Genomic DNA, 24,683 nt, shown 5'->3' on the forward strand with positions numbered 1-24,683 from the left:
AGGACAGGAGAATAATAATATCTGAGTGAGTTTCCATCCTAACAGCCCGACTACCTCTCTGTACAATGATTCATGTTTCTGCTACTAGGAAAGAGACGAGGGAGTCACTAAATTCACACAAACATTTTTATATGCTGAACTTTTATTGGCTTCAGTGACACTCCCTCCACACAACTATGTTAAATAAACCTTCATCCAACTCTGCAGAACCTTCCTTTATCACAGCCTCCTAAGGACTTAAGGACCAAACAATAGCTGTGTTGGATCAGATCAAGAGTACGTCAATATCCCATTTGCCACAGAAGCCAACCAGATGCACCTGGGAAGCCTACAGGCATGAGAGGAAGCCAATAACTCTTCCCCATTGTTGCTGCTTAGCAACTAATACTAGGGTCACATCCACACAATACATTTAAGGCATTCTTATTCTACTTTAAGAGCCATGTAGTTTGTTACCAGTCTCTTAACAACTCACATCTTCCTTAACAAACTATAGTTCCTGGCATCTTTGGGGAGAGGGGAGCCAGGGCTGTTAACATGGCATAAGAGTGCTTTACATTCATGGTGTGGGTGTGACCTTAGAGGTTTGCTGTTATTTGGATTCAGATACAGTTGTTTAAATTTAAAAAACGGGGTGACCTTGTAGTAGATTTTCTGTTTAATCTAATGATGTACAATTAGTATAATGTGGGCATGGAAAGTTGCTTGAAAAGAGACAAATAGATTTGTCAACCAAGGGAAATTACTTGCCAGCATCTCCAAAATATTAAGAGACAGACATAGAAAGATACATTGTTGTTAGAATATTTGTGAGCATTCCATTGCAGCACAGCAGTTCTGCGAATAACTACAGGCAGCTCATTTCAATAAACCAAAGCCACAGCTGTGACAAGCAGTGGCTACAAAAAACCTCAAAGATCATGTCCATATCATTAAAATACATGCCCTTGAGTTCCTATGTCCTTTTCTTCAGATTGACACAATTATTCCCCTTTTCTTTTTGCTCCTCAAAATTTTCGGTGCTTCATTATTTTGTCACCTCACTCATATCTCCAAAGTAACTGTAAGTCCCTAAAACGATATACAGTGGTACCTTGGTTTAAGAACAGCTTAGTTTATGAACAACTTGGATTAAGAACGCTGCAAACCTGGAAGTAGGTGTTTTGGTTTGTGAACTTTGCCATGGAAGCAGAACATGTTTCACTTCCTGTTGAGTGTGTTCCATTTGTAAATTGAGTCCCGCGCTGCTATGGGAAAGCACGGCTTGGTTTAAAGAATGCTTTGGTTTAAGAACGGACTTCTGGATTGGATTAAGTTCGTAAACCAAGGTACCACTGTACCCACAGAGATCCTGAGTTTGGAAATGGCATAGATGTTAAAGCATGTCAAAAGAAACATAAAACAGAGAAGAATGCAAGGTTAGCCCATATTAGAACTCCCACTTAGAACAGCAGAGTCAGTTACAAAGCACAGTGAGCCTAGTGAAGCTGGCTGGTCAAGAAGATGGAACATATGTTAGGCAGGGCACTTTCTTTACCCAGAAAACAATAAAATAGCATGATAATCCCTGGGAGTTATCAAAACATTATCCAGACCAAGTTTCCCCAAAAGATGACCCTCACATAAGGCGTAAACAACCTCAGAATTTCTTAGTCTTTGAGTAGGCTAGGCTAGAGCTTCATGCAAGTGGCTTCTTAAACTTCTTAATCCTATTGATGGGCAGAGGAATTTGGGAAAATATTTCATCAAATTTTCCCTGGAGGAGAAGAAACTCTTCAACAAGAGAGGGGTGTGAGGCCCACCATTTCTAATGACTGTGGTACAGCTTCTCCCCCCCCCCCAAGGTTCTGTTCTGCTTTGCTTTTGTTGAAAAATGGCAGCATGGGCTCCATTTTGCATCTTCTACAGTGTCCCCAATCTGACATGGTCCTACACAAGAGAGAGAAGGAGACAAAGACAGATAATGGTGGCCTGCACACACACACACACACACACACACACACACACACACACACACAAATGTAAGGAAAGATTGAGAGAAAAACTTGCAAGATGGGGAAATTGAGCAACATAAAAAAATCTCAGAAACTTCATCAGAAAAAAATATTTTCAGAAATGCTGGCTCAGTTGAGCTGTTGGCTGCTGTATTTTAGTTTTAGAGTTACTTAAATGTTATACTTTATGTAAGTTTGCATTATATTTTCTGTAATGTATCTGAAGGCAGCCCTGTATAGGGAAGCTTTTTAAGGTTTAATGTTTTACTGTGTTTTTATATATGCTGGAAGTTGCCCAGAGTGGCTGGGGCAGCTCAATCAGATGGGCGGGGTACAAATTATTAATATTATTATTAGGCCACAAGCTCTTTAAATTAAATGTGTGGGGTACATATTTTAATAAAATAATAATGAGTTAAACGCTGAAGTCATCTCAGGTTAGAGAAATCATATTTCTAAAAGATTGTGAACATAATTAAACTGTATTGTCATGGTCGTTGATACCATGTGACAGGGAACCTGCATTTTAATTCTTTTTGTAATTATTCATTAAATTGCTTAGATTTATAGCAAGTGCAGCACATGAAAGGTGAATGAAAGTTCAAACAGAGGAGAGATGAGACTTTCTTTGATCTAACTTCCGGGAGTGGGGGGGAGTCAGTCGCTGGATTGAATGCTGCAGTCTTTGGGCCCTGTGCATATTTTACTTTCAATATACAAAGGTATGTAGCATACATGCAGGAGTTTAATGGGACCCACAGATGATGTGAAAGAAAAGTGGAAATTTGGAAGACAGCAGATTTGCTCAAGGAAGGGAGGCCTTGTCTCAGAGGTCATCTGAGGCACAGCCATTGGACTTCATCCGATTGGCTAGCTGAATTGAAGGGGTCCTTTGATTCTGTAATTTATTTTGTAGATGTCTGAAAGGTGCTTTCCTTACTTAGAACAAATGAAGCATATGGGGAATGTTGCTTGAGAAGGCAAATGACTTAAAAGGAGCTGTAACAGATCATATCTTCCATTTACAGGTATACAGACAGCAGCATCAGATTTGGATGACAAGCATAAGACTAAAAACTCCCACACACTCCCACACGTGAATGGTACAAACAGCCAGAGGCATTTGAATGTAAATTGTTCACTCCACCCACACAAGAGCAATTAAATTATTAGCTATATATTTATTTGGATTTACAGTTTGTCCTGTTCCAAAGGCTTAGTGCAGGGTACAGTCGCTACTGAACGTCAATGATGGTGAAATATTGGTCCCAGATGGGTTATTGGCATTGCTCATTTCTAACATCTCAGCTAGCACTCATTAAAGTATTTAATACAGAACATTCTTATATAGAAAATGAGAATATTTAACATTTTCTCATGCCTCTGCAGCTTAGCAAGTCATTTTGGATTTTTTTGATTAAAGCTTTAAATGAAATGAAACTGATCATATAAGGAGCAAGTGAGCATGCTTTACTGAATGTGGATTGACAAATATTGTTCTCTTTGTGGGTGGTATTTATGCTGTAACTCCTAGCTCTCTCGCTGCGTACACAACATATATTTAAAGCACATGGCTTCCCCCCAAAGGATCCTGGGAACTGTAGTTTGTCAAAAGGGGGCAGGAATTGTAGCTCTGGAAGGGGTAAACTACACTTCCCAGCATTCTTTAGGGAAATAATGTTTTTAATGTATGGTGTGTATGCAGCCTCTGAATTCAATTCCTGGAGCATCAAAGAACATATCTGTGGTTATGTATCACATTTTAAGTTCTAGACCAGATTTCTTGCAAACAATACAAAACAGACATAAGTACACTAAGTCAATTGGTCTTAATGTTTTTAAGTGGATTCTGGTCCAATTATTTTAAAAAGCTTGCAATATTATCTAAAACGAAAGACCCCTCACTTTGATGCACGGGACGCGGGTGGATTGGGACATGTGTGGCGCTGTGGGTTAAACCACAGAGCCTAGGACGGCCGATCAGAAGGTCGGCGGTTCAAATCCCCACGACGGTGTGAGCTCTCATTGCTCAGTCCCTGCTCCTGCCAACCTAGCAGTTCGAAAGCATGTCAAAGTGCAAGTAGGCACCGCTCCGGCGGAAAGGTAAATGGTATTTCTGTGCACTGCTCTGGTTCGCCAGAAGTGGCTTAGTCATGCTGGCCACATGACCTGGAAGTTGTACGCCGGCTCCCTCGGCCAATAAAGCGAGATGAGCTCCGCAACCCCAGAATCAGCCATGACTGGACCTAATGGTCAGGGGTCCCTTTACCTTTACCTAGACAGACTTTGTCTATCTCAAAGCCATCCAGGGATGAGAATTCAGTTCTCTCCTTATGTTTATTGGATAATTCTGTTCTATGATCAGTCAAGTTGTAGAGGAAACAATAACTTTCCCCAGGCCTGCATATATAATCAAATCTGGTCACTTCTTCTTTTCTAAACAATAAATATACTAGGGCATCTGGACATACCTTTGAGTAGCCTTTTAACCCTGTTAACGAACAATTAGCTTAGAAAAAAAATGTGTGCGCACATTTGTGATTATAATCTACAGTGTGTTGCCATTTTCACTTTGATATTGTTTATTCTCCCCACTCCGGAAAACAACAGCATAATCCTGTTCTTGCCCACTAAGAAGTAAATCCCATTGAGTTCAGTGGGGCATACTCTGAGGTAGCAGAGTATATGATTGAAGCCAAATTACTTAAAACCATCTCCATTTAGCTTAAGCAACACAAATGAACAATTGCACAATGGGCCCAAACATTGCCAGAAATATCCAAATGGTTACTCTAAAATTAAATGAGTGATGACAGAGCTTAAATATTTTTTTCTGAACTTCTTTCCAAAGGCACTGAACCATATTTATTTGCCAAATTGGTCCATAAAACCCAGACCTCACTGAATCTTTCCATTGACTTTAAACAAATCAGGATGCCCCAGGTCACATCGAAGATGGTGAATGAGGCTTCAGAGACTGGAAAAATTCATGGATGACTGTAGCAGCTGTATGGTCACCTGTGCAAAGTCCTCTTTCAACTTTGTCCGAGCACTGTCACCACACAGCCACTCATTCATTCTTCCTCTAGCAGTGCCTGCCTCCTTCTTTGATTTTGCAGCAGCAGAGAAGAACAAGGAACTCACTGTTCACTACTTTGCTGCTCTGAGTCCAAGAAGCAGCCAGGTGGGAGAGGATAAGTGAGCGAGCAGATGAGCAATGATGTCTAAGAACAGCAGTTGGAAGGAACACTTGGAAGCTGGTGGAACTTCCAGCCACTACAGTCACTTGGAGGCTTGTCACTACATGGAGCCCCACACATCAAATGCTTTCTGTGATAAGGTATATGAGACAAGAGGGCTCATACACTGCACATACTTGTGGTGGGAGGCAACAAGCACTGCCCCCTGACATGCATGTGTTCAAATGAGAGTTGGACTGAAGTTTCTGCTACATTTCCTTCTTTCCTTCCTTCCTTGAACATGGAGAACTTCAGTCTTTCCTACCTTGAGAATATACACCAAAATGACCTCCCCAGTTGGATGGAGACAATTGGGTTCATCTTTGGGTCCAGTTTCAATATTGTTTAATATTGTGAAAGGGAGCAATGGGTTTGGGTCCCTGCTCCTTTCAGGCCTCCTCCTTTCGTCCTTCATCCACCCATATGAACTAACAATGGCATATCCACATATAAAGGTTATCACACTAAGCCATGATTCTTGAGGCTATTGCAACCAGTGCAGTGTACCAGTTTCTTCTCCTGTTCTCATGGTCACAGAGAAATGCTTCCTTGGGGTGGGCCAAGTGTCAACCTTTTCAGAGGACAGCACTGTGCTTGAAGGCCTTTTCAATCAAGTCTGGTACAAAGATAAAGAACCCTAAGAATGGAGAGTGAGGACCTTAAAGTTGCCTGCTGGTAGTTAGCACTCACTGAGCAAACACAGAAACCACCTGGTCATAATCTTCCCTGCTGTGGTGTGATGTATTTCTACCTAATTTTTAGGTAATTATTTATACATTTGCATCTATACTTAGAAATCAGCATAGACAAATTTTATGCAAATCTGTTTTTTTATGATACGTATGTGGCCACCCTATTGCCCTGAAAACCACCTCAGGACACAGGGAGTGCAGATCTGATTGCAGAGCAAGTGTTCAGAGACTAGCAAGGCTTCCTCCAGTCCTGAATACTTGAAATGGTGTCAGATTAAGGATTATTAGATTACAAACATTCCATAAAGGAAGCTTTTTTTCACTGCAGCACTTGTTCACCTGTATAAGGAAGGGTGGAAATGATGAGTGAGCTGTAAAATCATTGAGCTATGCAAAATTCATCCTTGGTGGAGAGGTTTAGCTAATCATGCAGTGGGGGTTTTCCACAGCAGGGTAATTCGAAAGAAATGAGCTGTTAAAAATAGCTTTATTGCCCAAGTCATTCCATAATTAACCTGCTTTAGCTGTCTTCAAAGATGCTATTTAAATGCATAAATCTTCAAGGCATGTAGAAAGTGCTGATAAATACTGGAGTGGTGCATGCCAGCTCTTGAAATTCACTTTTAATCACAAGGTAAAAAAGCCATGTGTATAAGAATATGAAGCATGGGTAAAAAAAACAACAACCCCAACAACTTAAAGAGATTTGGTCCAGTTTGCTATTCCAAAGTAAACCTCAAGGAAGATAAATTCAGCTATTCTTACCATATTGCCTGAATCTCTGTTTTTGCATTTTTGAGTACACATTCTAGGCGTACGAACTGTTGATGTGCAGGCATGTGGAGGATAACAGTAATGTTTCTGGTGCTGTGGAAACTGTTGTTTGTATTTTTCAGCCAGGATGCAAAGAACTTATCACTCTGTGCCAGTGGTAGCCAATGTCAGACTTTCCAGATGTTATTGGACTCCCATTAGCCCCAGCCAGAATGGCCAATGGTCATAGATGATGGTAGTCAAAGTCCTCTGCTCTGTACACTGAGGTGAGCTTTGGGCTTGTGTCTCAGCCAGATTCTCGAAGTTTATTCTGAAATGGGAAGCATTCATGCACTCAGTTTTTATAGAGAAACCAGATGATGTTGTTGCCAGCCTGTTGCATTCCAGTGTTTTCTGAGTCATCTTCAGATGCTTCCATGATAGGGTCCATTAATACTGTTATGGTGTTACTTTCCCACAATTAGAGCAAATGGAATTGAAATAGAGATTCCACACAATATTTAATATAGGACCATTTTAGCTAGGTTTTCTCTCTCCATGGCCAAGATCATCAAAAGTTAAGTTCCATTCAACAAAAGACCCTGGAAAATTCAAATATCGCTTGCAGGATTAGCTGGTTTTATAGATTCTTATTAATCACATTTGGGGGGGTTAGTGAGCAAACTAGCCTTTCTGTGAATTGCCCCATGTCACATTCTTTTCCTGTAAGAATGGGTGAGCATTTAGTTACCTTTTTTTTCTTTTAAAAAGAGTGAAGCAGCTATTTTCCTTTTTTTTAAAAGAAGAGAGAGAGAAATGATAAATACCCCCCCCACACACACACACTCACTGAAAAGGGGCAATTGACAAAGAAGTTATCTGAGGGGAAATTCCTCACTAATTCCTCTAGCTGGGATCAGCAGGAAGAAATATAATCCTGCAATTTTGCAATTTGGAAACAAAATAATTTGGGAAATAATGCTTTGTAAAAAAAATGTCTGAACACCAGATGGTAATAGGAGAGGAAAAGGCTAATGTGGGACCACCTCTTTTGTGCTTTTGCTCACTTGACTTACTCAGGCAGGTTTGAGCTAGGTTAAAAGCTGCAGTTTCTGCAACAAAATAGCTCAGAGTGCCAACTTAGATAGGACTTGCAGTCTCCACCCCTCCTTAGTTGTCAGGTCTTGGTGAATGTTTCCATGAACTTTTCCGTAGCTAGCCAGGCACTTAAACAGCAGCCTCATTTCTTTCTGTCTTGCTATTTTTTTTTCTGTTCCTTGGGCCCTGGATGATGGAGGGGTGGTCCTGAGAGCCAGTGTGGGGACCTCCAGCCCTGGGGCAGATGCGCAAGTCCAGTGGGTCCTCAGGATCATTGGCAGTATGGATATCTGTGGAAGGTTCCACTCCATATCAGAGGAGAACTCAAGTTTGAGGTTTGGGCAAGGCTGAACCCTGATAGTTTTATCAGTCATGAATTGTGCCAATTTTTCTGAATGTAAACACAATAGCAGCACCAGGCTATCCATAAAAGCAACCTCAGCAGGAGGGCATTTTGAATGGGGAGAGAGAGAGAGAGGGTTACCTAATCTTTTCTCTGCTAGGCTCTGTTTAAAGGGCTGTCCAGGCCAAGTCTTATTTAAAGTTGAAGAACTCTTAGAAGGGAGAGCAACAGGGGGCTTGAAGCTTCTCATCAGAAGTTAGCACCCTAACTCTCTCTCACACACACTTTTTAATTCCAACTTTCCAAACCACAACAATCATAAATACAACCCTGCAATTAAAGAGTAAAAAAACATCAAAACATCAAAAAGGTCAAGCTAGGAAAACACTGACTGGAATAAATTTGTCTTCACTGCCTGCCAGGGGTTCAATTGCACCTTTGTAGGCCAGGTGTTTCCACCAGTAAGGAGTTTTCTTCTAGGTTAACCTCAAGTAAAAACTCTCTGCTACTGAGAGTCAGAGTAGGGGTAAGGTTGGATGCAAGGGCTTTACCTGCTAGCTCTCTCTAAGGTTGCCTTGTTCCCTTATCGGCAGCCTCCTGCCGCACCCACATATCATTTCCTTGTCGAATCCAACTTTCATTGCCAAGGCTTCTTATGTCCTTTATTTATCCAGAGAGATCAGAATCTGGATTGTTCGCTCTGAACTTCCTGCCTGGGGTTTCAAGCTGGGTTTGACCGTGGGATGAGGAGGTCAAGCCAACTAGCTTGTTGGAGGACACAGCATGTCAGCGGATGAAGCCGAGGTTACAATAATCTCCCAAGAGCAAATGGCCACTGAACTCCTTTGAGTCCTGGGTCACACCTACCCCCTTGGTTACACTACCCTCTTTTCATATATTCATATGGCAATCAGATCTAAGGACGCTGCTCCACTACATCCCTGACAATATCTTCTCCCCATCCTTTGCTCAGTTATTTAATCACTACCCAACAGCACTTAAATCACACACTCTCCACCAATTTATGTTAATGGTTTCTGGTTTGTGGCTATCTCTTTCTTGAAAAAAGGGGGAAATCCTCCAACAAGTACTCTCTAAACCATCATTTTCTATCTATAGATTAGCAATGTTGTTGTTGTTTAGTCGTTTAGTCTTGTCTGACTCTTTGTGACCCCATGGACCAGGCACTCCTGTCTTCCACTGCCTCCCGCAGTTTGGTCAGACTCATGTTTGTAGCTTCGAGAACACTGTCCAACCATCTCGTTCCTCTGTAGTCCCCTTCTCCTTGTGCCCTCCATATTTCCCAACATCAGGGTCTTTTCCAGGGAGTCTTCTCTTCTCATGAGGAAGGATCTGTCCTTCCAGTGAGCACTCAGGGCTGATTTCCTTAAGAATGGAGATGTTTGATCTTCTTGCAGTCCACGGGACTCTCAAGAGTCTCCTTCAGCACCATAATTCAAAAGCATCAATTCTTTAGCAATATTAGCAATATGGCCCCACTATAGCCCACTTCTCTGCTTCATGTCCTGCCATTGCAGCCTAACTCCATCCCTCTAGTGGGCCTCATCTGAAAGCTCCACTTGCTTACTTTGGCTTTCAATTTCTTTCCCCCCACAAAGGCCTGGGTGCCCCAGCTAATCTTGGGTTCCTTATCTGGTCCATTTCTTTGAAGTCCATGATAGAGTGTCACATACAGAGCTGTAAACAAACCATTCATGTGGAGCAGTCAGTGAACCTGGCTTTGCTGAAACGGCTGCTGGTTCCAGTGACAAACCTCCTAATGAATGCTCATGGCCACTAATTGGTAAATGGGGTGCTACACCCTCCTGTCTTGTAAGAAACTCCAAACTTGGCAGGTAAATGAAAAAGAAAATGGTACAGAAGGGGTGGGTGTGATGAATTTGTCGCTAAATGCCTCTGGCCAGAGCAGGGACTCTTAACCTTTTCTATACTAGGTTAAACTTTCTGTTTTAAACATTTCACCCTAGTTATAGCCCAAGCCCTGTGTATGTTTACTTAGAAAGATTTCAATGAAACACATTTGTGATTACTCACAAGTGTGTTTCATTGAAATCTTTCTAAGTAAACATACACAGGGCAAGTATACTGTGCATCCATATAGTCCAGTTGCTTCCATATTTAAATTCAGATCCAAAGAAAAAGTAAATTGGGGATTTTAGTCTCATAATCTTGATTAATCTGAATTTATTGTCAGTGTTCAAGGTTTGAATTAAATGTGTGGCTTTGATATGGAGTTTTGGTTAGATTACATATACTGGTATATGGCTGGACAGGATTGTTGTTGTTGTTGTAGAAAGTGAAAAAAATGTTGCCAATATTTGGGAATGTGAAGCAGGTAAAGAAAAAAATTAAACCCACTGACTTGCAATGGACTGCTTCCACACTGACTTGTAACTGAGCTCATCTTCTCCACCTTGCTTCAGGTCAAAGGAGTGGGGTCCTTGGGTGAAGCAGAACTTTATGATCAGCTTTAGCATTACTTATTATTGGTTTGACACGCCAATAGGCACCAGATAAATTCTTTAGAAAACTGGAGATTGTCAAATAATGAAAAATGAGTAAATCAGACTCATGTTTACAGATTTGCAAACAAAATAGGTGTCATTTGCAATGGAATAAATTTACATATTATTCATTTCTCATGCATTTTTTTTTACTCTTAATCTTGTTTTTTCTTACAACGACCTTATATGGTAAACCGGGCCTTGTTATTCCCATTTTACAGATGAGGAACTAAGGTGCAACTCTGGGAGGAGCCTTCATAGAAACAGCTCCCAAGAGATCTGCTTCCATTAGCAGCCTTTTCCAACATAGTGCCTTCTAAATCAAGCATAGGCAAACTCGGCCCTCCAGGTTTTTTGGGACTACAATTCCCATCATCCCTGACTCCTGCTCCTGTTAGCTAGGGATGATGGGAGTTGTAGTCCCAAAACATCTAGAGGGCCGAGTTTGCCTATGCCTGCTCTAAATGTTCCACTCCTATGTCCCATCAGCCCCATGCAGCATGGCTTATGAACAGGGATGATGGGAGCTGGAGTCTGGGCACCAGACTTATGAAGACTATTGGAGCAATGGCTACAAGGTCTTTAGGTCTCTGTAAAGATTTCTCTCAAGAAGACACAGCAGCAGAGACCTACAGTGTGGGTGGATGGTCTGGGCAAATGAAATGGCTCCTGCTCTTGCTCTGCCTCCTCACTCCATAGTAGGGGCTGTACAAAGTCTTAGCCATGATTTGTGGATAACTAGAACATTGCTTTTGGCAGGGCTCTAAAGCTTTCCCCATCTCCAACCCCAGCCCCAGCAATCAGAAACTACACTGGACTGGCCAACTTGTTCTGTTCATACTTGCAAATGAGGCAACTTATCCCATTGGAATGATGTGGATTTTGTAAACATCTCTTTCCACTTCAAAGGGTCATTATCTTGCCACAAAAGGATCCCGTGAAAACTGTAGCATTTTCTAAGGCAGATGTCACTGTGGGCTCAGGCCTTGGCACTGTCGCACTCGCGTATAATGAAATCTGAGCAAAACTCCGAGCCGCGAGCTCCTAGTGAGAGACACAGAGCTCCCCACCCATCCCAGTGTAATTGCAAAGTGATTAGAGAGCTTGGTCTATAGTGTGATAATAATGCAGAACAACCTAAGGCCTTGTAGAGATAAGAGTCTTCCCTGCTGGTTCATGTTGTGTGTATGTGTGTTTTCAGTCCAAGGAGATGGGAGTGTTTCAGAAGGCAGGGAAGCCCCCAGCATGCTAGGGCTCTCTTCTGCATTCAGCTCCCTTTGCCCATGGGCTTCTCAACAAAACAATCAAACTTAGCCCTGTGAGCGTTTGGGAAGTGTATCTTGCCCATGCCAACATGACTGATTCCGCCCCCCCTCCCAATAAAGCTGAACCAAAATTTGTCAGAGACTTTCTTTTTTGTGGGGAGGGCTTTTCTTTACTTTTAGTAATTCCTAACAAAACAGAACACATACATCAAATTCATGGCCAACGTCTAAACATTGAAAACAAAATTCCAAATCAGACCAAATACTTAAAAACCTAAATTAATAGCAAACGTCATTCTATTTCTGTGCGGGTGTGGGTGTGTGGGTGTCTGCACATATGTGTTGTTGTTGTATGCAATGTTTGGGAGGAAATAAGACGGTAAATAACAAATAACAAACTAAACATTGATGTATATAATTTTTATTTCTTAATTATATTCTGTGGTAGTATGGCTGTATTGTTTTTTGAAACATAAAACCATTCAATAAAAAATATTTATTTTTTTTTAAAAAAGCAAAGGGCATTCTATTCTGTGTATTTATTGACCAGTGTGGCAGAGCAATCTGAAGTCACCACTGCTTCCACTGGGGCTTTGCAGAGAGGTGGGGCCACTGCTGCATTCATGGCAGCAGTGACAGAAGGTGGGGCTAGAGACAGATCTAGGTTAGCATTGCCGTGGGTCTGATGCTGGCTGGCATCAGCTATGAGACTAGTTGTGGATCTAGCAGAAGCAAGCCAAGCTACACCACTACCCAATCCAAAACCCTCCACAGTTCAGGATAGGGGAGTACTATTGCAGCCCCATACATTTTAAAATATTAGTTGCATGCTTGCCTGTCCATTTTAATACCCAGTATGGACCTACATGTGAATCCTTTCCCCTAAACACATATTGGAAATAGTATATCAAAACATCCAGTATTACAGTTTATTGGATAATTCTTCTTGCACCTCCTAAGAAAACGAAGATATTTGCAGATTTCTTCTGAGTACTATCTAACATTTTTTATTTTTTATTTTTGTAGTGGCCATCATTCCTCCACAGTGCTCCAAAATAATACCAAGGGAAGATGCAAAATGGTAGCCAGGCTGCCAACACAGCTGCTGCGAGCTGAAAAAGAAAGGAGGGAAGGAGCTGTGCTACTGCTAAAGACATGTCCCACCCCTGAGGAACTGCTGGAAAAATTCTCCGATCCTGTTTCTCTGCCCACAAATAAGGTGAAGAATTTTGAGAGGCCACTTGCTCATAGCACTAATTTCCTGGAAATGGAATCAAACAACCAAGAAGGAAATAATCACTAGACTTGCATAGTAGCAAACCCTTAAGTTTCTGAGGTAATAAATCTTGACATCTGGGAAATCGATTCCCCATGGCAGCTGGAAGGACAGCTTGACCCCTGTCTTAGATCAGAAAAAAAATACTTCCCCACATTCCTTGGCTAATCAATGCTTTTCAAAAGGGGTGCAGCCAGATTCTAAAGATGTCCCTAAACCTGTGATTGTCAGGAGAGGAGAATAATGGATAAAGCATGGAGCAGCCACATGGGCCCAGTTCCTTTCCCTGCATTTTTCTCTGATGTTTTTCAGTAGCATTAAAAATGAATAACAAACTGGGTTGGTTGACCAATCATCTGGCAGAGCGATGCATGTCTATTATTTAAAGAAGGAAAAAGTTTGAATGAAGCTCACCCCAAAAAACTATTTGTCAAGCATTGATTGCTGTAGCAATTTTCACCATGTCCTTCGCAGACAAATAGTGAGGGCATGGCCCCAGCCAATGATGGCTGGTAGAGCTGCTAGGTAGTCACAGAGTGTGGCAAAGGAGTGGTCATATAGGCATTGGTTTATCCTCAGAGAACTCTGTGTCTGCTACCAGATCAGGACCAGGCATGACACAGGTCCATTTAAGCCAGTGCTGTAACGGATTGCATTCAAATTCTTCGGGTCTCAGTAGAGGATGAGGCAGTACATTACTAGGTTAAATAGGCCTAAAAGAGAAATACTGAAATGATGTTTGTGGTGGTTTTCTTTTAAAAAACTTTCTGAGCTAATAGACAATATATGTCACCAGCTTTTAGAAGTATCATCCCAAGAAAGGAAAGTGCTATATGTGTGTGTTACAGCACCCCATCAAAAATATATCCACTGTTCAAAAAATTGGGGGGGGGGATAGCAGAATAAGTTTATTTGTCATCCTCAAGCACGTGCCAATCTCCATCCACCTAGGTCAGATGGATAAAACATTTTATTTCCACCACATGCTTTCCATTGCTGTTCTTGCTAAATAACCCTCTTTCCAAAAATGACTGAAGAATTCACGTAATTGCTGAAGCATGGGGAATGATGAATGAAGAACACATTAAAAAAAAGATTTTGTGCCATCAGAACACTGAGTCCTGCCCAACTGCTGAGATTTCTTGCTGATAACAGGCAGCTTCACATACCAGTACTCTGTTTTAAATATTCTGTTTTAACAGCTCAGCAGCTCACGCTTAAACCGTCACACTGCCTGTTAGCTCAAGTTACCTCTGACCTGGTGTCACTTAATATGTGTGGCTCCAGTATTTGGATTTAGCAAAATCTGGGAAAACTGGACTAACTATTGGTGGAAACAAAATGACTTGTATGCATTTTCTTTGCAAGATCTGCACTGGAACCTGTAGAGATGTGCAGAGAGGGATTGTTTTGTGGCTTTAGAATCACAAAATAAAAGCAAATACTAACAAGGTTTTTCACCAGATACAGCTCTTTCCTTTTTCTGAGGTACAAGCAAATGCTATAATAAATATGGATATTCTTAGTGGATTACAGTAGCCACTTCCTATCACAGATAACCAGTCATGGATCTTTCTGTCTACCTGTTGTGATTCCATCCAGTGAATTGCACCTTATATAATGTCTGTTTTCCTGCCTAATGCCTATTGCTATTTCCAGTCGGTCACCCTATCCTGCTCTATTCCTTAACCTTTGGGTGCTTGTTTCCAGCTTTATGGCACCTGTAAACTCTCTTTTCTGAGCTCTAAATGAGCTCTAAAGTTACACAGGTGCATTTCCTTGCAGCGACACATGTATGTTTTTGCAGTGCTGCTTGAGAATTGTAGTGTGGGGATTTTATGGTGATGTGTGAATCAATCTATTTCTGGTCCATCTCAAATTTGCCTCTGTTCGTTCATAAGTCTGCCCTGTTCTATTTCTGCATTTATCTGTGATGTTCCTTTTTTATCTGCACAAGAGTGTTCGTATTTAAATACGCAGTGCCATGTCCTAATCATCTCGCTCTATCTAGTGGTAAAATTAGCCCCATTAAAGAGTTTAGATTTGAGGAGGAGCTTAAAGAGAGAGTGGGAAATGGCTTGATAAATGCAGAGGGCAGGACATTCCAGGCATAGGCTGCTGCATGGTAGAAAGCACAGGGACAAAGGGTCAGGGTTGAGCTTGTCTGGAACAAAGGGTGAAAGAACTGAGAAGGGACTAGTCTGGTAGGAAATTTATGAATGCAACAACTACTTCTTAGCATCATTTACTTTGACCCTGCTGAAAGGGAAGCTGATGGCGGCTTATGATGGAGATCTATTCAACACAGGGCTCCCATTTTGTCACTCATCTCCTCCAGATGTTGTTTATCAACCAGTCATGCTGATTTGCTTGCACAAAGCTTACGTGGAGGTAATGCTTGGCCTTCTGATTTGTTTGCAGGGAGATCATATGACAATGAGCATCCATCTTGATTTGCTTGCAGTTTATACATCTTCCTGTTGATCATTCATTCACCCCACACTTTTCAGTGCATTTCCCTATGACTTTCCAAACTTCTCAAAATCCAGGTGTTTTTTTATTAAAAAAATGGTTCTGATGTGCCCAAGCGCTCTCATCCACTTTAATTGTGCAAATCTAAATTTCCAGTATGCTCTCGAAACCCTCCCGCAAAATACTGCCTGTCTGGAGGTGATGACAGTAAGCCTTCCTAAATCAAGGAATGAACGTGTTTTCGTTTCCTACATTTAAAGAACAAAAATGCAAAACAAAAAGGTGGCTTGGCTTTCCTGCTTTATGTTTCTTGCTCCATGGCTCCAACCCAGCTGCTGAAACACTAAATCAACCCTCAAAGAGATGGGGGTTCACGGACTCCTTAAGAACATCAGAAGCTAACTTATATCAAATGCTGACTGGCTACGCTGACTGGCAGTAGTTCTTCAGGGTTTCTGAGATTGAATCTGAAACCTTTGGTATGTAAAACATGTTCTGTATCACTAAGCTATGGTCTGTTCTTTAGAATCTGGAAGTAAGCAGAGAGGGATTGGAGGACAATTACTTCCAATCCTCTCAGTACAGAAATACTTCACCTCAGTGCACCCAGTTAGCCCTGGTGAATGGAGTCAGATGGGCCTCATATCCAAAATTTCAGTCTGTACCTTGAGATGTGAACCAACAGATGCAAGCAGGTGTCAGAATTGTTCTAGGCGTCCTGCTCTCCCCAAAGATGTCTGAAAAGCAAATGACCGCACAGGGGCAGGCCAGCTCATTTCACTACCTGAGGCAAAACAGGAAGATGCTGCCCTCCCTTGCCTCCCCCACTGAGGCCTCGCTTATTGGTGATGTGTGAATGTGGCTTCTGGTGAGAGCTCGTGAGAGCCCAGCAAGATCTCACAAGAGCCCTGTGAAATCATGCAGAGGCCTCCGCAAAATCTTGCAGGGGTCTCGTGAGATTTCACCGGAGCCCAATGCAACCGCTTCTTGCTTCTTTGGTCACAGCAGGCATGTGACTGCAGAGGGACTCCTTGGATTCCACTGCCTGAGGCAGCTGCCTCAGTCTGCCTCATGGACTGGCCAGCCCTCACTTCATGCCTGCTGCGGTTTATTAAGGAAGGGAAATGGCATGGTTATGTGACTTTTCAAGAGGCATAATAATAACAAAATGTTTTATTTTCTGCCGTTGGAGACAGTGGAAGAGCAATGGATGCCACAAATGTCCCTGGCTGGCTAATGATGGCAACACTAATGCTCCTGAACTCTCTGAGGCCCAGGCTTCTCCTGCATGATGCATTCAGGTGCAGCAAGGTTGCCTCAGCAGAAACGTGACAGTGGGCTTAATCTGAGTCAGGGCTAAGATGCAGCTCAAAGCCATTAAAGGTGATTTAAGGCAGGTGGGGCTGGACCTGTCAAGAGTGTTTCATAATGCTGTGTTATTCTTAAAAGTATCATTACCCTGGTTTCAGGTGGCCCCCTTTGAGGATTTACAGCATTTATAGCATTTGCACTAGCACCAAGCTGTAAATCAGGGATATTTTCCAACTGCAGTACCTCCCTAGCTAGATTTTTATTTCGTTTTTGTTTTAAAAGTGGTATGTGTTTTCAACCACACAATACTTGTATGCCTTCTGAAGGGATGGCCACACTTGAAACATTCAACTTGGAAGGGTGATGGTGGAACTTGGAGTACACTCAAGAATCTCCAGAGACTGTTAAGGCTGGATTAACTATTGTGCAAATAAAGCAACACAATAGGGTTTCTGCCAACCTGAGACCTCAGCTGTGATGTACTCATCTGGAAGTCTTCAGAGATGGAGATTGTGGCTGTCCCTTTCTCCTCCTTGCACAGGTTTGCTTCCTCATTACAAGGCAGTGGTCATGTTACCAGCTGTAGGGAAGAAGAAAAATCAGAGTATCAGTAGCTTGTCCCTTGTGACAGAAGTTAAAAGTTGTGCCTACACCAGGGTGGCTAATGTTTTTCAAGCTGAGGTGGCAATGACCCATGCCCAGGTTGCCAGTGTGGGCGTACACATCAAAGTATGTATGGCCAAAGTGTAAAAGTGGTCAGTTTTTATTTTATCTGTAATGAAAGGCCTTGTGGGGGCCCTGAGGGGGCCCACAGGAAGTTTTCGGTATAACAGAATCATAGCTCTACCACTCCTTCAAATCAGAACCAGTGAGAGCAGTGAAGGTCCTGTGTGAGTGTCTGGATGTGGTTGGCATATGGATGGCAGCTAACAGATTGAGATTGAATCCTGACAAGACAGAAGTACTGTTCTTGGGGGAAAGGGTATGGGTGGGTGTGGGGGACTCCCTGGTCCTAAATGGGGTAACCATGCCCCTGAAAGACCGGGTGTGCAGCCTGGGAGTCATTTTGGACTTACAGCAGTCCATGGAGGTGCAGGTCAATTGGGCAGCTGTTTACCAGCTCCATCTGGTGTGCAAGCTGATACCCTACTTGTCTGCATACTGTCTCACCAGAGTGAGGCATGCCCTGGTTATTTCTCACTTGGACTACTACAATGTGCTCTACGTGGGGCTACCTTTGAAGATTTAAGGGCCCCTGGTGTGTGTGTGGTGAGGCTGCATTTGGCTCCCTCTCCTGATGTTTCCCACCCCAGATTTAATCACAAGCACACAAAGTAATTATAATTTTGAGGGTTAAATACCAGACCAGTGCACGTGGATAAATAGGCACGACTGTGGCAGGAAGGTAAACAGCATTTCCATGTGCATCATGGTGTTCTGTTGCGCCAGAAGCAGTTTAGTCATGCTGGCCACATGACCCGGAAAGCTGTCTGTAGACAAACGCCGGCTCCCTCAGCCTGAAACGAGATGAGCGCCGCACCCCATAGTCGCCTTTGACTGGATTTAACCATCCAGGGGTCATTTACCTTTATTTTTACTTACATGCCCACATCAGTTTGCATCTCTCTCTTTTTAATAAGCTCATGAAAAGTCAACAGAATGTACACTTTACTCTAGCATAGTTTGTACACATTACTTGGCTAGAGAATACCTTTGCAAAATTCAGAGAAGTGTGAATTTCAAAGGACGGTCAAGTTTCAAGTTTGTGGGGGTTTTGTGGGGTTTTTCTGGAAAGGATGAATTGTGTAGGTTTTTCTTTGAATGTGAACTGAATAAAATCTGAATAAAATCTCATGCCATCCCTAGTCCCTCACCTGCTTTGCTGGGTTGATGGCTCAGGGAAGACCAAATGGAAGATCCCTGGGCGTACACCCAACACTGAACTTTACAGGCCCTTAAATCCAGGCTTCTCTGTTTCATATGTGAAGTCTGTACCATTTTTACATCTGCAATGATGCAGCATGATATATTTTTTTTTAAAGCCCTGTATTCAGGTTTTAGAAGCTTTTATCTGCTTTTCTGCTGGGAATAATACCAACAAATGATATGTGAAGCAGGAGAGATTACCATCTCGGGAGCAAATCCTGCCCCAACAGAGACCTGGTGGCGGGGAAGTGCAGGGCGGGGGGCAGGCTTCTCATTCTTCATTTCTTGCATTCCGTGACTGCTGTGTAAGCTTCTGTATGATTTGACCAGCTCTGGTCCCATCTGCTGAATAACACCCGAGAATTAGTGGACATTCTCAGCATGAGAATTTTTTAAATCAACTTTCTTGCTTTCCTAATACATCCGGATTGCTTCCAAATTTTGGATGGGTCCATTTCTATGTCATCACTCCCATCCATTTGCGGTCCCCTGCTATTCCCCTTCTCACAGCTAAGTGTCGGGGGCTTAACGCGAGCTTAACTAGGGAAGAATATTAACCCAAGGGGCTTCCTACCATGTTATGCTCCTCACTGCAGGCGGTTCCCCTGCTGTCAGCTCAGAATAAACTCCAGTGCAATGACCTTACCCCACAATGATTATAAGGCTAAGCCCCAGCATTTGTTGTGTGTGAGAGAGGCAGAGAGAGAGTGTGTGTGTCATTGACTGTGGAGATAATATATAAGTGTAGTGAGGCTGAATAAGCTCCTCTGTGCACCAATAATGACTTTATAATTGTGAGAAGGAAAGGGGACATGATGTTCTCACTGAGTTATGAAACACGAAAAAGAGCTTTAGAATAGTAGTAATGCTGTAAGCCCAAGCATCTGGGGCATTTACCCTAGTTGGGTTTTGGCACTGAGAGATCAGTCGGTGACATAGCCGTTCCAAAGCCAAAGTCATGGACACAATAAACAGACAGGCACTGCGCCCCAGAGTTGCATCAACAATCCTGGAGCCTAATTTATGGGGCTTACAACTGTAATGGAGTGGTGGGGGAGAGGCATCTTGTCCACTATGCATGCTGTATAGTTTAAATGTTGTTACATTGTTTGCTGACTTGAACATGCCCCATAAAGAGATGGAAAAGATCATTGGAACAATACATGTGCATAGAGCTTAAGGTGCTCATGCATCCTACTGTGCAGAGGATAGTCCTCTATGAGAAGGTGTTCTCTGTTTGAGGAATGCCCAGTCCAAGTCTGATCTAACGATAATAAATCATAAAAAGAAAGAGCAGGAGCCTTGAAATTGTCCATCAAGAGTTAGTAACACCTGGCTGGCAGATGGAACAGGCATCCTCCCCTTTGTGGTGAGATGCATTGCATTTCTATTTAAATTACAGTAATTATATTTAAATGTGCATCTATTCATATATGTTACCACATGCACATTTTATGCAGATTTGTGTCCTCTCTGTCATCCCTTTTGGTGACGCATTACTGGCTACACTACAGAGTCACTCCAAAAGCTGACCACACCAAAGTTCTTTTGTAAAATTTCACTGCCAATACATCCTGTAAGAAAGCAGGACATTTTAATTGCTTCCAAACAGCAATGATGACAGTGGATATCACTCCAAACCTTGGTTTGGGAAAACAGACAGTTGGGAACAAGTTGTGGGCTTGTATGCTGCCTTCCCCTTCTCCTGATTTAATAGAATTGTAGAGTTGGAAGGGACCATGAGGGTCATCTAGTTTAACCCCCTGAAATGCAAGAATCTTTCGCTTGAAGTCACGACCCCGATATTAAGACTCACATGTTCTACCAACTGAGCTATCCAGTTATTGGTTTAACAGTAGCAGGCCGTAACATCTTAGATGGCCAAGCTACTCTTAGCACTAAGCAGAACTGCTTCCAAAAATGGATTTGTAAGCCCAGTTCGTATGCCTCTGAATTGAGACATCACCTTGCCAACAAAGATCCGTATAGTAAAAGCTATGGTTTTCCCAGTAGTGATGTATGGAAGTGAAAGCTGGACCATAAAGAAGGCTGATCGCTGAAGAATTTATGCTTTTGAATTATGGTGCTGGAGGAGACTCTTGAGAGTCCCATGGACTGCAAGAAGATCAAACCTCTCCATTCTTAAGGAAATCAGCCCTGAGTGCTCACTAGAAGGACAGATCGTGAAGCTGAGGCTCCAATACTTTGGCCACCTCATGAGAAGAGAAAACTCCCTGGAAAAGACCCTGATGTTGGGAAAGATGGAGGGCACAAGGAGAAGGGGACGACAGAGGATGAGATGGTTGGATACTGTTCTCGAAGCTACCATCATGAGTTTGACCAAACTGTGGGAGGCAGTGGAAGACAGAAGTGCCTGGCGTGCTCTGGTCCATGGGGTCACAAAGAGTCGGACACGAATAAACGACTAAAGAACAACATGCCTCCGAATACCATTTACTAGAGAGCAACAGTGGGAGTGGGCTATTGCACACATGTCTTCTTTGGACGCAGGTGGCGCTGTGGGTTAAAGCCTCAGCGCCTAGGACTTGCCGATCGAAAGGTCGGCGGTTCGAATCCCTGCGGCGAGGTGCGCTCCCGCTGCTTGGTCCCAGCGCCTGCCAACCTAGCAGTTCGAAAGCACCTCCGGGTGCAAGTAGATAAATAGGGACCGCTTACCAGCGGGAAGGTAAACGGCGTTTCCGTGTGCGGCTCTGGCTCGCCAGATGCAGCTTTGTCACGCTGGCCACATGACCCGGAAGTGTCTCCGGACAGCGCTGGCCCCTGGCCTCTTGAGTGAGATGGGCGCACAACCCCAGAGTCTGTCAAGACTGGCCCGTACGGGCAGGGGTACCTTTACCTTTACCTTTACCTTCTTTGTGAGCTTCCTAGATGCATCTGATTGGCCACTGTCAGAAACTGAATGCTGGATTGGATAGTCCTTTGGTCATAGCAGGATTCTTCTTGTGTGCTTTCGATTCCTAAATAGGTGCAGTCTGTGAATTTTAATCCACAGGAGTTCTACAAGACACTCCATTCCTTGTTCTGGGATTCACATTGGCTCAGCTGAAATGAGTAGTGTCTTGCTGTGTGGTATCCCTATTTCACAAAAATGCAGTAATATATTTGCACAATCTGGTGGATTTTAAAGTTCCAGAGGAAATCAGTTTCCTAATTCTGGACCAGCAAAATTCAAAACGGGTTTCCTTAGGAAGTTCAGTGCAACACAATGTATGGGTGACGGGATGAAAGGAAATAATATTTGTAGGACTCTTCTAAGATGTGTATCAAGTGGTAAGGTTGAATGCTGTTGGAAATGCTGTACAAACATTGTGTCTACCTTGTGGTTCTTTCCAACATCGTGAAATAAATGTGACATTAGGCAGCAGCTTCTGTACAGAATGTTAAAATCATCCAAATTTTTATTGACTTGCACATTCAAATATCAAACTCTTATGATAAATATAAGGGATTTCACTTGTGGAATGGAATTTCACTTTTGCAACAGGTTGGCAAGGATTGCATTCTCTGCTATTGTTGATGTAGTACTACTCCCCGCTGCCCTGTCAGTTACAGCTTCTTTCTCTTACATGACCCCAGGCAATAATTCAGACTTGTTTAGTTGCTGATATCCCCGAGAACAAACTGATCTGAAGTGATCCTAGCCAATGAAGAATGTGATGACATCACAGAGGAAAACAGAGTCTATTCTTACACTTTCTGAGTAAACAAACTTTGATCCCTTTCCATGGCGATTCCCCCAAATTCATCAAAGGGGCACACCATTTGACATGGACAATATTGTTTATGGAAACCGTTCCTCATTTCAGCTCAGACCATTTAAACCGAGGGCAAAAGCAGCCTGTTCCTGCCAGTGTTTATGGAGCCCTCCCATACTGAATTACAACCCAACTGAGCTACAGGGCAAGCAGAGCATTTTTGCTGGGCTTGAAGGAACCCACAGTTAACATACACTAAGGTTTAGCTTGCAATGCCGCATATGCCAATGATTTGCAAAGCGCAAAATCGAGTTAGATGTGTTTGTGATGATTTGATAGAAAAGATGCAAAAGCAGATTAGATTTGTTGCAGATTAGAACCACACTGGGACACCCAAGCCCTAGAGATATATATATTCCAAACTTTACAGCAGGTAATGGAACATAGCCGGCACATCAAACATCATTTCATTGACCTTGAAGCCCATCTTGCAATGTGACCATTCATGGCCACTACACAGTTATTCCCATAAATTCTATTTTTAACCCGTTAACTTGCAATGGATACTGTTGTATCTAGGATATTTTTGTCTGTGGTAAAATTTCATCAACCAGTTTGCACTCACATGATGATAGTTTTACAGCAACGCTGCTGAGATAGGAACTATAAAATCACAGTTTGAATTGAAACCATGCTACAAAGAAACACAGTTTTAAGACAGGAAAAAAAAAAAACACATTTCATGCTATGGTGGCTTGCAGTAAAGGCTGAAAGAGAAAGTCATAATTTTTGCAGATGTGGTGGTTCCATATCGTTCCTGCCAAGGATGGGTTAGCTTTATTGTTTTGGAATGGATTTTCAAAACTATCGATATAATTACTTTCAAAATGGAAATGTACCCTTCCCCCTCTCAAAACACCCACGTGTCCTTAAAAAACAACAATGTGCCCCACATTGACGCAGAAATTGCTTCCTGAAATCTTTTCTAAAGACCAAAAAATTTCTTGTGAATTATATATAAATGTTTGCTTTCAATAATTAAACCTCCATTTGGATATGAAATGGTGGGGAATCTACCAATTGTGCTTCTTTTGTTAAGTTCAAAAGATACAAGGTTGGGGAAGGGCTTCCCTGGAGTTCTTGTATCTCACAACAAATGTGTGGCTTGCATCCAGTGCAGTATAAGTAAACATCCCATCAGTGTGAGAGGATTTATGCTTGCACAATGGGACTTCCCCCCCTTCTTCGCCCCCTCTGCACACCCTCCCCAAATCTGCTCTGGAGGGTTGGGGAAACCCCAAAATGGATTTAGGGTGTGTTTGGAAGTAGGAGAGGTGGGTACAGATGCACGCTGTGTGAAAGCCTCTCTCCTCGCTGTATAAACATTCCTGGCAAGGCTCACCAAGGCTGAGGCTTTTGCAAGCATCCAGAACCTGGCCAGCTGCTGAAATTTCAACAATTACATGAAAGCTATCAGCGTGGGCTTTGCCACAAGGCAGATGGTAAACCTGACCAAACCCACCACCATTATTGAGGTTGACATCGACATCAACAAGGTCACCCTCAAGATGCAGAGCACAGAGATCAAATTTACAATAGAAGAATAATTTGATGAGACAACAGCAGATGACAGACCTGTCAAGTCCCTTGTGACAATAGATGGAGGGAAACTCATTCATGTGCAGAAATGGGATGGGAAGGAGACCTCGCTAGTCCAAGAACTGAAGGATGGAAAGTTGATTTTAGCTCTGACAATGGGCAATGTGATCTGCACAGTACCTATCAAAAAGCAGAATAAGAGCCTGCATGTGTTCTCTTGCCAAGTCATCCAGTGCCAAACTTGTTGCCAAATTAGCTTTGTGATTCCATTCCTCCCCACAAGTGTTGCTTTGTATAGTTGCTGAACCTTTTTTGAATCTCTCACCCTGATCTTTGGGGTTTTCTTTTCTTTTGTTGCTTTTTTTTAAAAAAAACACAACTGAAGAAGTGGGCGAGGCAGAAACAAACTATGTGGAAGTAATAAATTGAAATAGTTGTGTGTGTGTGTGTGTTTTAAAAAAATACCAGTGTTGC

Source organism: Podarcis gaigeae, assembly GCF_964106915.1.
Source record: "Podarcis gaigeae genome assembly, chromosome: 1".
NCBI lineage: Eukaryota > Metazoa > Chordata > Lepidosauria > Squamata > Lacertidae > Podarcis > Podarcis gaigeae.